The 13654-nt window shown below is 40.7% G+C and overlaps 1 pseudogene; it reads left to right on the forward strand.

The window, feature by feature from the left end:
* Positions 1–2337: 2337 nt before the first annotated feature.
* LOC122401352 lies at positions 2338–3229 on the forward strand (annotated as a pseudogene).
* Positions 3230–13654: the final 10425 nt, after the last annotated feature.

A 13654-nucleotide genomic window follows, 5' to 3' on the forward strand; every position in this document is an offset into this window, starting at 1 on the left:
AAGTATCAACAAGATGGAATAGTTCATATTACATGGTCAAAAGGATTTTAGAAATAGTTTATGCTCTGAATCAAGCACTAATTAAATTACGTAATGCTCCTCCGCCACTAACAGTGGATGAAACAATTGTTTTAGAAGACTTAGAAAAAATTTGGTCTCCTTTTGAAGAAGCAACAAGGAAAATATCTGGTTCCAACTTTGTAACGATTTCTATGATTATACCTCTGACTTATGGAATATATAACTATCTAAACAATATAACTCAAGATTTGAAAACCGATGAAGGAAAAATAGTTTGTGCAAAAGTAACAGAATCTGTAATACAAAGACTCTTCCGTTACGAGTTAAGATCTGTAACAAGAATTGCAACAATTCTTGACCCAAGGTTTAAAAAAGAAGGTTTCAGGAATCCAACAAACTCCAAGGAAGCCTCGCTTTTATTGGAACAAGAAATGAATAATATTTTAAGAGAAACAACAGCAACACAACTACAAAGTACAGAAATAACATCACCATTAACATCACCACCACGAAAATCTTTATTTTCATTTTTGGAACACAGAATTGGAGAAAAGAATAAAAATGTAACAGCAGATGTTATAATTTTGAAAAGACAATTTTTAGAAAAAGAAAATGCCTCAGAGAAATCTGATCCTTTAGCTTTTTGGAAGGTAACTTAAATATTTGATTATAATTTGTAATTTCCTGTTGATTATTTGTATCCTTTTTAGGGAATTGATGAAGGTATGAATGTCTTAACACAGCTAGCATTTAAATATTTATGCATCCCTGGCTCTTCCACAGCAAGTGAAAGAATTTTTAGTGCTGCTGGTCAAATCATAAGTGACCGCAGATCAAGATTAAAACCCAACAATGTGGATACATTAATTTTTCTTAATAGGAATGAATGGCTGTCAAATTCATAGTAATTAAATACAAGTTTATTATTTTAAATAAATAGAAACCTTTTTTATTTCTAACACAGAATTAAAACAATCGATAAGACAATTTTATCTATTAATATTTAATATATATAATATACGAAATCTTAACAGGTTAGGTTACTTCAATCAATACAAGTTTTAGAGACAACTGATTGTCAGTCTACTAGTAAATTAGTAAATAAATTTAGCATAAAAAATAATGATCATATATAAGATGTAAATTTCCTTCTACAATTTTATTTTGAACAAACAAACGTATATACATATGTTAATTATACCTATGTTGTATCTATGGTCGTATACCTATTGAAGGATGTTCACGACCTCTACATAAGCTGAAGTTGGTTCCGGTTCCCACTTTTCGTGCGTATGATGGCATGTGTGTTAATCTGCTCTAGCAGTTAAGCAATTAACAGCATTGTTACACGTCTTTTAGTACATTATGTTCAACAGTTATGTTTTCGTTATTATTATTATTATTATTCAATAAAGAACTTTCATTTAACACCTATTTATATAAAACTATCGGTATCTATCGATAACTATCGATGGCTGGTGACCCAACAATCGAAAACTATCGATGGTGTCAACTATCGATAAATCTCCACCACTAATTCCTACCAGGACCGGTCAAATGACCGTTTTTAAATTTTCAATTGGAATTTCCTACATTCAACGTAAGTGAATCGCCTTTAAACTTTACGACTTTTCCTCATATATATGTATGATACATTTTTCAATATTCACTTATTTTTTTATTGTTTATTTTCTCAGAAAAATTTGTAGTCTGTCTTTCCTACCACGACGCGGTCATTTGACCGGTACTACGATTTATACATTTTTGTAATAGTTTCTCTCTAAGACTCAATGCCAAAACTATAAAGTCGTTACAAACGAAAGGTAATGTAGTTGTGGCACGATTTTATCCGAGAAGTACCTTCCAGAAAATGGTTTACGGCACTTCCAAGTGTTTACAGTTCTCGCTCGACTATCGGGTTAGCGGTGTTTATTTGCTTGATTGATATCCGATACGGTCCAGATCCTCGAATGTTCTTAAGCCATCTTATCTACTATGACGTAAAATAAATAAACTTATAACTGAAGGAAATGTGTAGACGTCTTCTCATGAATTCAAATCAGTATAGTCTTGCGACACGAACAGAGTGCATCGAAACGTGAAAGTCACAAAGAGCATACTTGGCAGTCTTTTATTATTATTTTGTAATATTTTATATCGTATTACGTGTTATAAGTGCAATTTTCAAAATAGTGAACAAGACTAACAATACGTCGCAGTAAGTTTCACATTTTATCTTTTATTTATTTTTTTATCTATTTTGATTTACATTTTCATATTTTAGTTTTTATTTTCTCCGTTGAATATTTACCCAAAATGTCAAGACGTTTGAGGAGTGCGAATGTATTATTAGAGAGAATAAATGATATCGATGCAGAATGTTCTGAAGATGATCAGGAAATTCTGGATATGGAAAATGACAATACGGAAAATTATGATCCACTTGAAACCGACTCGAACACCGATGAGAACGAAGAGAATATTTCGAACGTACGTAGACGACGAAAGAGGAGATTTTTAGTTAGTTCCGATAGTGAGAATGAGGAAGAGGCAAGCGAAATTGCGATGGACGGAACTGTTTGGCAGGAAGTAAAAATAGGGTCTAATCCTGGAAGAGCACCTGGTCATAATATTTTTAGGGAAACATCAGGCCCGACTGGGTACAGTAAACGTATGTAATATTATGAAAGGCGAAGTTAGGACGGCATTTTCTGTGATAATTGATAAGAATATAATCGAACTTATAAGAAAGTGCACAGAGGCAGAGGCATTTAGAGTGTTGGGATATAAATGGGAACTGTCTACTGCAAAGTTATATGCATTTTTTGCAATTCTGTATGCACGCGGCGCATATGAGGCTAAGAATATAGATATAGCACTTCTATGGAATAAAAAGTGGGGCCCGCCTTTTTTCTCAAATACTATGAGTAGACATGACTTTACGGAGATTATGAGATTTATTCGATTTGACGACAGAAATCAACGAATCCAACGGTTACAAACCGATAAATTCGCTATGATTTCCGAAGTTTGGTACAAGTTTATTGACAACAGTCAAAATTGTTATAAACCAGGACCATATATTACTATTGACGAACAATTGTTTCCAACGAAAGCAAGGTGTAGATTCACTCAATACATACCCAATAAACCGGACAAATTTGATATAAAATTATGGTTAGCATCCGATGTACACTGCCGCTCATAAGTATGTGGACACTTAACGCATTCACGAAATTTGTGATATATTATGTATATTTCGATTATTAAATAATGTTTCTTGCTAAATTCTATTAGGTATACAGTATTTTCTCTATATAAGCTCGGAACTCGTCCACGATATAGGCAAATATCATATCCCCTCTACTTATCCCCACTGCGTACCGTTAGAACTAAGCACTCGCTGTATCGGCGAGTATGCCTTCCTATGGGCGGTTCCCCAAGATAGCGGCGCGTTTGACAGTCGGTCGTCGAACATTGTCATACGATACGGGCTCAAATTACTAAGGCAACACTAGTGCAATAATACAAATTTTTTATTTTTCGTTTTCTTGTTTTGAAACTTTTAACATGTCTGTGACAGTTTTCTGATTTAACTAAGATCAAGTACAACATAATTTTTATTATTGTTTTTCATAAATTATAATATACATTTGACCTTTCTTTAAAGTGTATCCTCATCTGAAAAAAGGAATTGTAATTTAATTGACCTATCATTTATTTGCCGAAATCGTGAGACAACTCAGAGTAAAATAAGTTGGTTAAACAGTTTAAATTCGCAAGTTATGTATATCTTTTCGGGTTATATCACTATTGCAGTAAACGATCGATACATACATATATGTACTGAAGTTATGACACGATTTAACTAGTACATATACAATATTAAATCAACAACGAAATTCATCTTTATTTTTGTTCTTCCTTTTTTCAAACTTCATCAACATATTCGTGACACTTTTCTGATTAAAATGACACCAAATACGATATACAATTTAGGTCCTATTTACTAACGCAATAAGAAATCAAAGGCATGCATCGCTCAAGTGACTCCACGTCGGCTGTATCGAAACACAGGCGATGTTTACGCGAGCCTATACAGAATCAGTATTTCATTCTGCGACCTCTACCAAGAGAGGTAGAAGTCAGAATTAGAACACCGATTTCGTATAGGCTCGCATAAACATCGCCTGTGTTTCGTTACAGCCGACCCGAAGCGAAGGAAGCGATAGCAAATTCGGCGATGCTCGGCCGCTCAGTCCCTCTTTGTCATATGCTCGCTGTTCTTTTCTATACTCGCCGCCTCCAGTAGGCGTCAACAAAGTATCAAGAATCGTTTCTCGTCCACGATATAGCCGAGCGTTGAGCCCCGAGAGCGTCGCTTCTATAGAGACAATACTGTATGTATGTAATGTATTCTAGTAGTACTAATTTAACAATTTAGTTATGCAATTTACTTATATAAATAAAAGTCTATCCGATGGGTGGAAAGCTGCGTTATATTTCGTTGCGTGCGTACGATTTGTAAGGCTATTTTCTCGCAGTTTACGATGGCTGCACCACTTGAGTGTGGTCTGTTGCCTTTTTCAGAGTAGCATAAACATTTGGAAATGTAATTCGAAACGAAAGACTGTTAGATAAGAGCACAGCGATCACTCTGGTGATCTGCCTAGATCAGTTCAGTTTAAATACTTGGAAGAGCACGATGGGCACGAAAAGAAGCGAAATAAGCGTCGAAATGCGTTCGAAAATAGTTACTTTATCGAAAGAAGGGTATTCTATAAGGAATATTGCCGAAAAAGTAGGAGTTTCGAAGTCTTGTGTGAGCTACAGCATCAATAGGTTCAGTGTTGCAGGAGTTTGTTCCTCTGTAAAAAGACCTGGAAGACCCAGAAAAACAACTGAGGCAGAAGATCGCCATATTATAACCATAAGTAAAAGAAATAGGAGAGACACAGCCCCCGAAATAACTGCAGATATTAATAATTATAGGGACGGCACAATTTCGGTTTCGACAGTGAAAAGGCGTCTTAAGGAGGGCGGTCTTAGAGGCTGTGTTGCAGTGAAAAAACCATTCTTAAAAAAACAAAATAAGAAAAAGTGGCTTCAGTGGGCTAAATGCCATAAAAATTGGGCACTGGAAGACTGGGACAAGGTGTTATGGTCTGACGAATCGAAGTTCGAAGTGTTTGGCTCCAAGCGACGTGTTTTTGTGCGCCGAAAAGTTTCTGAAAAACTAAATGACAATTGTGTAGTGCCCACAGTTAAGCATGGGGGTCGTTCTGTGATGGTATGGGGATGCTTTGGGAACAATATGACTGGAGATTTAGCAAAAATAAACGGAATTTTAAGAAAAGAAGGGTATTTGAACATTCTGAGAGAACATGCAATTCCATCTGGACACCGCATAATTGGCCACAATTTTACATTTATGCACGACAATGACCCGAAGCACACTTCTACAATATGTAGAAATTATTTACAGCAATTGCAAGAAAATTTTGAAGTGAAAATGATGGTATGGCCACCCCAATCGCCCGATTTGAATCCCATAGAAAAACTATGGGATCACATAGATAGACAAGTTAGAAAACGATGTCCCAAGTCAGAAAAACATTTGTGGGAAATCTTACATTCTGAGTGGAACCTCATTGATACAGAAATAATGAAAAAGTTAGTAGCCAGGATGCCACGACTGGTAAACGCGGTCATAAAAGCACGCGGTGGATACGTAGACGAAAAGGAAATATAATAATTTTATATAGTTATCGGTGAGATATTTAATAAATTATTACTCAAATATCTTCTCTAATACTGTACGAGCTAGAATACATGCAAAGTAATCAAATTTACCAAAGATATTGTGGCGGCCAAGGCACCACATACGCCTTAGCCGTTCGAAGCCGCTACAATGTATGGTTGCACACGAGACGATGGTTGCACACGAGACGACCAGAGCCGCGTGAGCCGAAAAGCCGTTGTCGTCGTCTCTGACCGTCTTTTGTTTTTGAAGGCCTCTTGGTACGGTGGCGATGATCGTACCAGAGAGTCGAGCGTAACCCGCACCACGAGTCACGTCGTTGTACGACAGCAACAATAAAATTGTGCGGAACGGAACAGAGCGGAGTCATTATCTTCCCGATCCCACATTGGTGACCCCGACGTGATCTCGCCGCGCAAGTAAAGTTTTTTTAAGAAAATTTGGACATTTTTGTATACGGACAATATTAGTTAGTGTAGAGAAATAAGTGTATAGTGTTAAGGACATAAGAAAAGGACACGGTCTGACAAATAGTAAGCGCGGTGTGTGTGTGCGGTGAAACTATTTTTTTTTTTGTGACTAAGACTGGTAAAATGACTGACCCTAACGTTAACGCAGGGACATCCGCGGGTGTGCCGTTGGCAGTTGATCGCGTCGCTGTACGGATACCCGAGTTTTGTCCGGGAGACCCGGAGATGTGGTTTTCAATGGTAGAGAGAAGTTTTGAGGTATCCAATGTAACGTCGGAGACCACGAAATTCGGGTACATTCTCGGCGCGTTAAGTGCGCGACACGCCGCGGAAGTAAGAGACATTATCATGAATCCCCCGGCCACGGATCCGTACACGACGCTAAAAAATGAGTTCATTCGCCGGCTTAGTGCGTCGCAGGAACAGAAAACGCGGCGGTTATTGGAACACGAGGAAATCGGGGACAGAAAACCGTCCCAATTTCTTCGTCACCTGCGCGGATTGGCCGGTACGGCTTTTTCGGACGGTGTATTGCGGACGCTTTGGATGGGCCGACTACCTGCTAATATGCAGGTGATTTTAGCCACGCAGCGGGACACCCCGCTGGATAAGGTGGCAGAGTTGGCAGACGCTGTTGCGGATACGATGACACCGCGGGTACACGTCACGGAGGCCGCGATTACGAGCGTATCTGCATCCTGCCAAATACCCCCGCCGGGCCCGAGCATCGAGGCCATGTTAAACATTAAGATGTCACAATTGGCTCTTTCCTTGAGGCAGGAAATTTCTGCCATCCGTGAATCCTTGGTGGACCAGGGGCAATCTTCCCGTCGCAGGTGGACCCACCGAAATCATCCAAACTCGCGCTACCGCAGACGATCTCTATCGCGATCGCGAGAGCGGCCCGCGGGAGGACAAATGGACCATCAAGGGAAATGCTGGTACCATTGGCGGTTCGGTCCGGCCGCGCAGAGGTGCGTTGCACCGTGCAATTGGAACGCCACGGATCAGGGAAACGACCTGGGGAGTCGTTGATGGCGGCCAGCGACACAAATCCAGCATCACGCCGCCTCTTCATCTTAGACAACAGCTCGAAGACGGAATTTTTAGTGGATACCGGGGCCGATTTGTGCGTTTTTCCGCGCCGCCTGCTAGGCGGATTGCGAGAAAGATCGGAGTACCAGCTGGCGGCGGCGAATGGGAGTGTAATTAACACCTACGGGACAGTGTCGTTAAACCTGCACCTCGGCCTACGACGGGATTTCGTATGGCGATTCGTGGTTGCGGATGTTACAAAACCCATAATCGGGGTAGACTTTCTCGATCACTTCGATCTTATGGTGGACATCCGCAATCGTCGCCTCGTCGATCGGACCACGTCGTTAACGGTCCGCGGAACACGAGCCGAGGATGAAACGCCGTCGGTGAAGACAGTAGCAGGGACTACCGTTTACCACCAGCTCCTGATGCAGATGCCGGAACTTACACGGCCTAGCGGCACCCCGATGAGGACTACGCACCAAACGGTGCATTACATCGAGACAACCCCTGGACCACCCGTTTCCAGCAAGCCGCGGCGGCTTGCACCGGACCGGCTCAGGGCTGCCCAGAAGGAGTTCGACGCGATGGTGAAGATGGGCATCGCTTGTCCTTCGAAGAGCGCGTGGTCAGCACCCCTTCATATGGTTCCGAAGAAGGGCGAAGAAGCTTGGAGGCCTTGCGGTGACTATAGAGCGTTAAACGCACGGACAATTCCCGACCGATACCCCGTGCGTCACATTGAGGATTTTGCGCAACAACTGAGTGGCAAAAAGGTATTTTCCACAATAGATCTCGTCCGAGCTTATAATCAGATTCCGGTTGCGTCGGAAGACGTCGGAAAAACGGCCATTACAACGCCGTTCGGGCTTTTTGAATTCCCGTACATGTCGTTCGGGTTACGAAATGCCGCGCAAACATTTCAGCGCTTTATCGACGAAATTTTACGCGGTTTCGATTTTTGTTACGCGTATATAGACGACATTTTGGTCGCCTCAGAATCCCAAGCCGATCACCTGCGCCATTTAGAATTATTATTTAAACGATTAAAAGATTATGGCATTGTTGTTAATCCGAATAAATGCACGTTCGGACAGGAAGAAGTTAAATTTCTAGGCTATCGGGTAAATGAAAGCGGCACTCAACCTTTGCCCGGCAAGGTACAAGCCATAAAGTCATTTCCCCTTCCGAAAAACGCGAAGGATTTGAGGCAGTACTTGGGAATGCTTAATTTTTACCGCCGTTTTATCCCAGATGCCGCTCGCTTTCAAGCACCCTTGAACGACCTTCTAGCCGGCAATTTAAAGGGCAAGACCTCGATAGCCTGGACTTCGGAAGCGCGTCAGGCTTTCGAAAATACCAAAAATAGTTTAGCAAACGCAACCCTGCTTTCTCATCCTGCGGTCAACGCTCCATTGTCGGTTACCTGCGATGCTTCTGATTACACCGTAGGAGCTGTTTTACATCAGTGCGTCGGCAACGAACGACAACCATTAGCATTCTTTTCTAAGAAATTAGGATCTGCCGAAAAGAAGTATTCAGCTTACGACCGGGAACTACTTTCTATCTATTTAGCAATAAAACATTTCAAACATATGCTCGAAGGCAGACATTTCACGATTTTTACAGACCATAAACCCATAACTTTCGCTTTCAAACAGAAATTAGATAAATGCTCTCCTCGACAATTCCGATACCTAGATTACATTGCGCAATTCTCTACAGATATTCAACATATTTCCGGTAAAGACAACGTCGTTGCCGATGCACTGTCCAGAGTGGAAACGGTTAACCACTCGATTAATTTCGAAGAATTGGCAAAATCGCAAGCCCAGGATGAGGAGTTGCAGCGGTTGTTGAATAGCGAATCTAGCCTGCGATTACGCAAAGTCTCGTTGCCTGGCACGTCTTCCGAAATTTTTTGCGATATTTCGACTAAGAATGTAAGACCTTATGTCACCCCTCCTTTCCGACGCGCAGTTTTTAATATGTTACATGTATTATCACATCCAGGTATTAACGCGACGATCAAGCTCATAACGCAACGTTATGTTTGGCCGTCGATTAAAAGAGATGTTCGCACGTGGACACGTTGCTGTATACCGTGCCAAAGATCAAAAATTTCCCGTCATGTGACTGCACCATTGGCTACATTTGTTAAACCTTCTGCGCGATTCGAACACATTCATTTAGACATAGTAATTTTACCGGTGTCCGAAGGTTTCAGGTATTGTCTGACCTGTGTAGACAGATATACGCGGTGGCCGGAAGCCTTCCCCATGGTCGATCAGGAGGCCCAAACCGTAGCTCGAACCTTTTATGACGGTTGGGTAGCGCGGTTTGGTGCTCCCGTACGGATTACCACCGATCAGGGTAGGCAATTCGAATCCAAATTATTTTTTGCGCTGAACAATTTAATTGGATCCACACGCCTTCGCACAACGGCGTATCACCCAGCGGCCAATGGGATGGTAGAGCGTTTTCACCGACAGCTCAAGTCGGCTATAAGGTGCCACGGATCCGACAAGTGGACAGAAATACTTCCGACGGTTCTACTCGGTATTCGTTCCGCCTGGAAAGAAGACCTCGGCGCTACCTCAGCGGAATTAGTTTATGGCGAGCCATTAAGATTACCGGGAGAGTTCTTGTCTTCGCATTCAGCGGAAGGCACAGAAAATGCTTCCGATTTTACTAATAGACTACGCAACCATTTTTCTAAATTGAGTCCCTCTAATGCATCACGCCATTCCGTTAATCGTACATTCGTTTTCAAAGATCTTAGCAGTTCAACACATGTTTTCATCCGAACAGATTCAGCCAAAACTATTTTACAACCCGCTTATGAAGGTCCATACGCCGTAGTGCGCCGAGGCGAAAAAACATTTACAATAAACATTAGAGGTAAGGAAATAAATATATCAATTGAAAGGCTAAAGCCTGCTTATATGCTAGCAGAAAACAGACCGGATCCCGTGAGCATAGAAAATCAGCCGGTCACACAAACAAACGTACCTGACAATGCGCCGGTTATACAGCAACGTGTCACGCGTTCAGGTAGACGCGTACGTTTTCCCGAGCGATTTCAAATTACGCGGTAGTACTTAAGGCTTGCGCATTATTATAATAAGTATCATATACCATTTATTTTTTTCCATCACTTTTATGTACTTTCATGTATTTTTAGGTATTACGTATTATATATTAAACTCCATGTAAATTCCTTTTTTTTTCAACTCTGTTCAAATACTGTAATGTAAATCTTAGTTAGGATAACGTATTTTATATAATAGAGTAAATGGTAGTGGTAATGTAGTCGGTCAATTTTTCGTAATTGTGCCAATTACTGGCAGGGGGGTAGTGTGGCGGCCAAGGCACCACATACGCCTTAGCCGTTCGAAGCCGCTACAATGTATGGTTGCACACGAGACGATGGTTGCACACGAGACGACCAGAGCCGCGTGAGCCGAAAAGCCGTTGTCGTCGTCTCTGACCGTCTTTTGTTTTTGAAGGCCTCTTGGTACGGTGGCGATGATCGTACCAGAGAGTCGAGCGTAACCCGCACCACGAGTCACGTCGTTGTACGACAGCAACAATACAATTGTGCGGAACGGAACAGAGCGGAGTCATTATCTTCCCGATCCCACAATATCATAATTTTTTTCAGGTAGATATAAGAACTAAGGAAGTGTCCACATACTTATGAGCGGTAGTGTACGTAGCAAATATAATATATAATAAACGGCTTTCCATATTTGGGAAAAGATGAAAGTAGAGAACCCTCAGTTCCTCTTGGAGAGTTTGTCACTATGAAATGAGCAGCACCGTATGTAGGATGTGGAAGAAATATAACTACGGACAACTTTTTTACAAGCCTACCCTTAGCAACAAAACTTTTAGCAAAAAAAACTACGATTGTTGGGACAATTAGAGCAAATAGAAAAGAGCTACCAAGACTGGCAAAACTGAAAAACGACGACATGGCACTTTTCTCAACGAAACTCTATCGCTCAAATAATTGTATGTTGACAATTTACAAAGCCAAACCAAGAAAGAAAGTTCTAATTCTCAGTTCAATGCACAACTCCGTACAAGTTGAAGAAAATGACACCCGAACACCGGAGACAATTTAATTGTATAATAGCACCAAATTTGGCGTAGATGTGACCGACCAAATGGCCAGAAATTATTCAGTAAAATCTAAATCTCGGAGATGGCCTTTGCAAGTATTTTTTAATATCTTGGATTTAGCCGGGATAAATGCATGGGTGTTATATAAAGAAACTACGGGAGGAGAAATTACAAGACAGGAATTTCTATTCCAATTGGCAGAAGAACTTGCCATCGAATACCAACAAGAGCTCGGCAAAGAAAATCAACCAATACCCATCGCAAGTACAAGTACAGGTTCTCGTGAACGGAAAACATGTCAGATAAGGTATTGTAAAGATAATAAGACGAACAAAATCTGTCTAAAGTGTAAAAAGTACGTATGCGGAAAATGTACAGTTGAGAAACCCATTTGTAAAAAATGCGACGAAAAAGAATAAAATGTAGATTATGTACTCTTGAATAAAAGAAAATATATTTTTATACTGGTAAGCTGGCTATTGGTCTGCATTCAATATTGAAAAATATAAGTTGTGAAAGACCGGTCATTTGACCGGCCGCGGTAGGAATAGGTATACGTGAAGTGTCGGTAGGAATAGTGATAATACGTATATTAAAGAATCACAAAAAGCGATATTTATATTTATAAAAGAATTATCGTGTAGCGACCAGTCGTACGCACATGGGAAAGTTTTTCTCTCGTGCAAACGGCCCACGTAATTTACGACTCTCGTTCGTCGAAGCTGTTTTGGAGGAAGATATTTCCCAGACTAGCGTAGCGAATGCTTTTAGTAAATTCTGTTTCTAAGCCCCTCAAGAGCAAATAGAGACCGTTGTAAATTAGGGATTTCCGGAGGACACTCGACGCGTACCGATCGGAGTTTCGCCAAGTGGGCCCAGAGCGGGTGGCCCGAAGGAAATCTTGCAGTGAGGGTGCAACGTCGTCCCCCTCGATCACCACGCCGCACAGTGGTCCGGATCGAGATATTTAGCGACATTTCGCAGAAAAATAAATTTTTTAATATCAAAATTTAATGAATTAGTATTGTTTTCTGAATGTCCATCAGCCTCAAAAATGGAAATGTTTGTGAAACTTTATGGAAATTGTAATTTGTAGAAGTCTTTAAAGTTGAACGATTTAAAATTACCATTTTCACCGCAAAAAATTGCTTTTCTTCATTGCGTTGTTTTAACAGTCCCGTTTAATATTTTCATTCGGTTTTAATCAAGAGTATTTCTTTGCAGTGAAAAACGATGCTTTCATTAATAATTACTGTACATAATATGTTTAACCCTTTTAGTGCCGGAGGCCGATATATCGGCCTTTGCTGCACTGGCGAAATGTGCCAGCGCCGATATATCGGCCCGCACCTTATAGCGCTTTACTATTCGCATTGCGAGAGAACTCTACCTCAAAATAAATTTATAATACGTTATAAATGCTCTAATTTCATTACGAGAGAATTAAAAAAAATATTTTTTCGGTTTAACTTTTACTTATATTCTATGCCGGTTGATGCCGAGACTGCTTATACGCTAGAGCAATACGGTAGAAATTCAACACAGGCGGCGCGGCATCGCGTCGTTGGACCCTTATCGGATCATGTCAATAGCTCTTTGAATTCTTATAAATATAAACAACTCTATGTAAACTGTCACGAAATAAGATCGCATCGAGGCAGCGATTAGTTTTTCCTTGATCGATGTCGTGAGCAGTACATTTCGTCGCAGTATCAGTTCGAAAAGGGTCAATTTTATTATTGCCGTTGTTTTCCACTTGTGTCAAACATTTTTGTTTTTGACAAACCTATAATTAGCAACACAGGATTTCTAAACTTTTGCCACCGACCTTTTATAAAAAAATACATCGTCATGGATGAAGCCGAATTAGCCCAAATACTTGACCAGATGGATGAAGTACATAGTGACGACGATGAAATTGTGGCACCAAGTAGTCAGCATCCGCGTGGAATATATAGTGATAGTGAAGTTAGTGATAACGAATCAGACCTTGAGGGAAACGATATTGAGGAAGCATTGCACAATTTCCGTGAAGTTACCGTGGCCAATGACAGCGAATATAATCCTCGCCCACAATTTATGGAAATTGCTGGGCCTAAACATATGCTACCGAGAAATTCTACACCCAGGGAATATTTCGATTTATTTTTTACCAAAGACTTTTTGAGCCTATTGAGGAGTGAAACAAACCGATATGCCAGACAGTTTCTCAACAAAATCAAGATACCATCAGGAT

The sequence above is a fragment of the Colletes gigas genome, unplaced genomic scaffold (assembly GCF_013123115.1).
Source record: "Colletes gigas isolate AHSC1104 unplaced genomic scaffold, ASM1312311v1 Colletes_gigas_Sc00024, whole genome shotgun sequence".
NCBI lineage: Eukaryota > Metazoa > Arthropoda > Insecta > Hymenoptera > Colletidae > Colletes > Colletes gigas.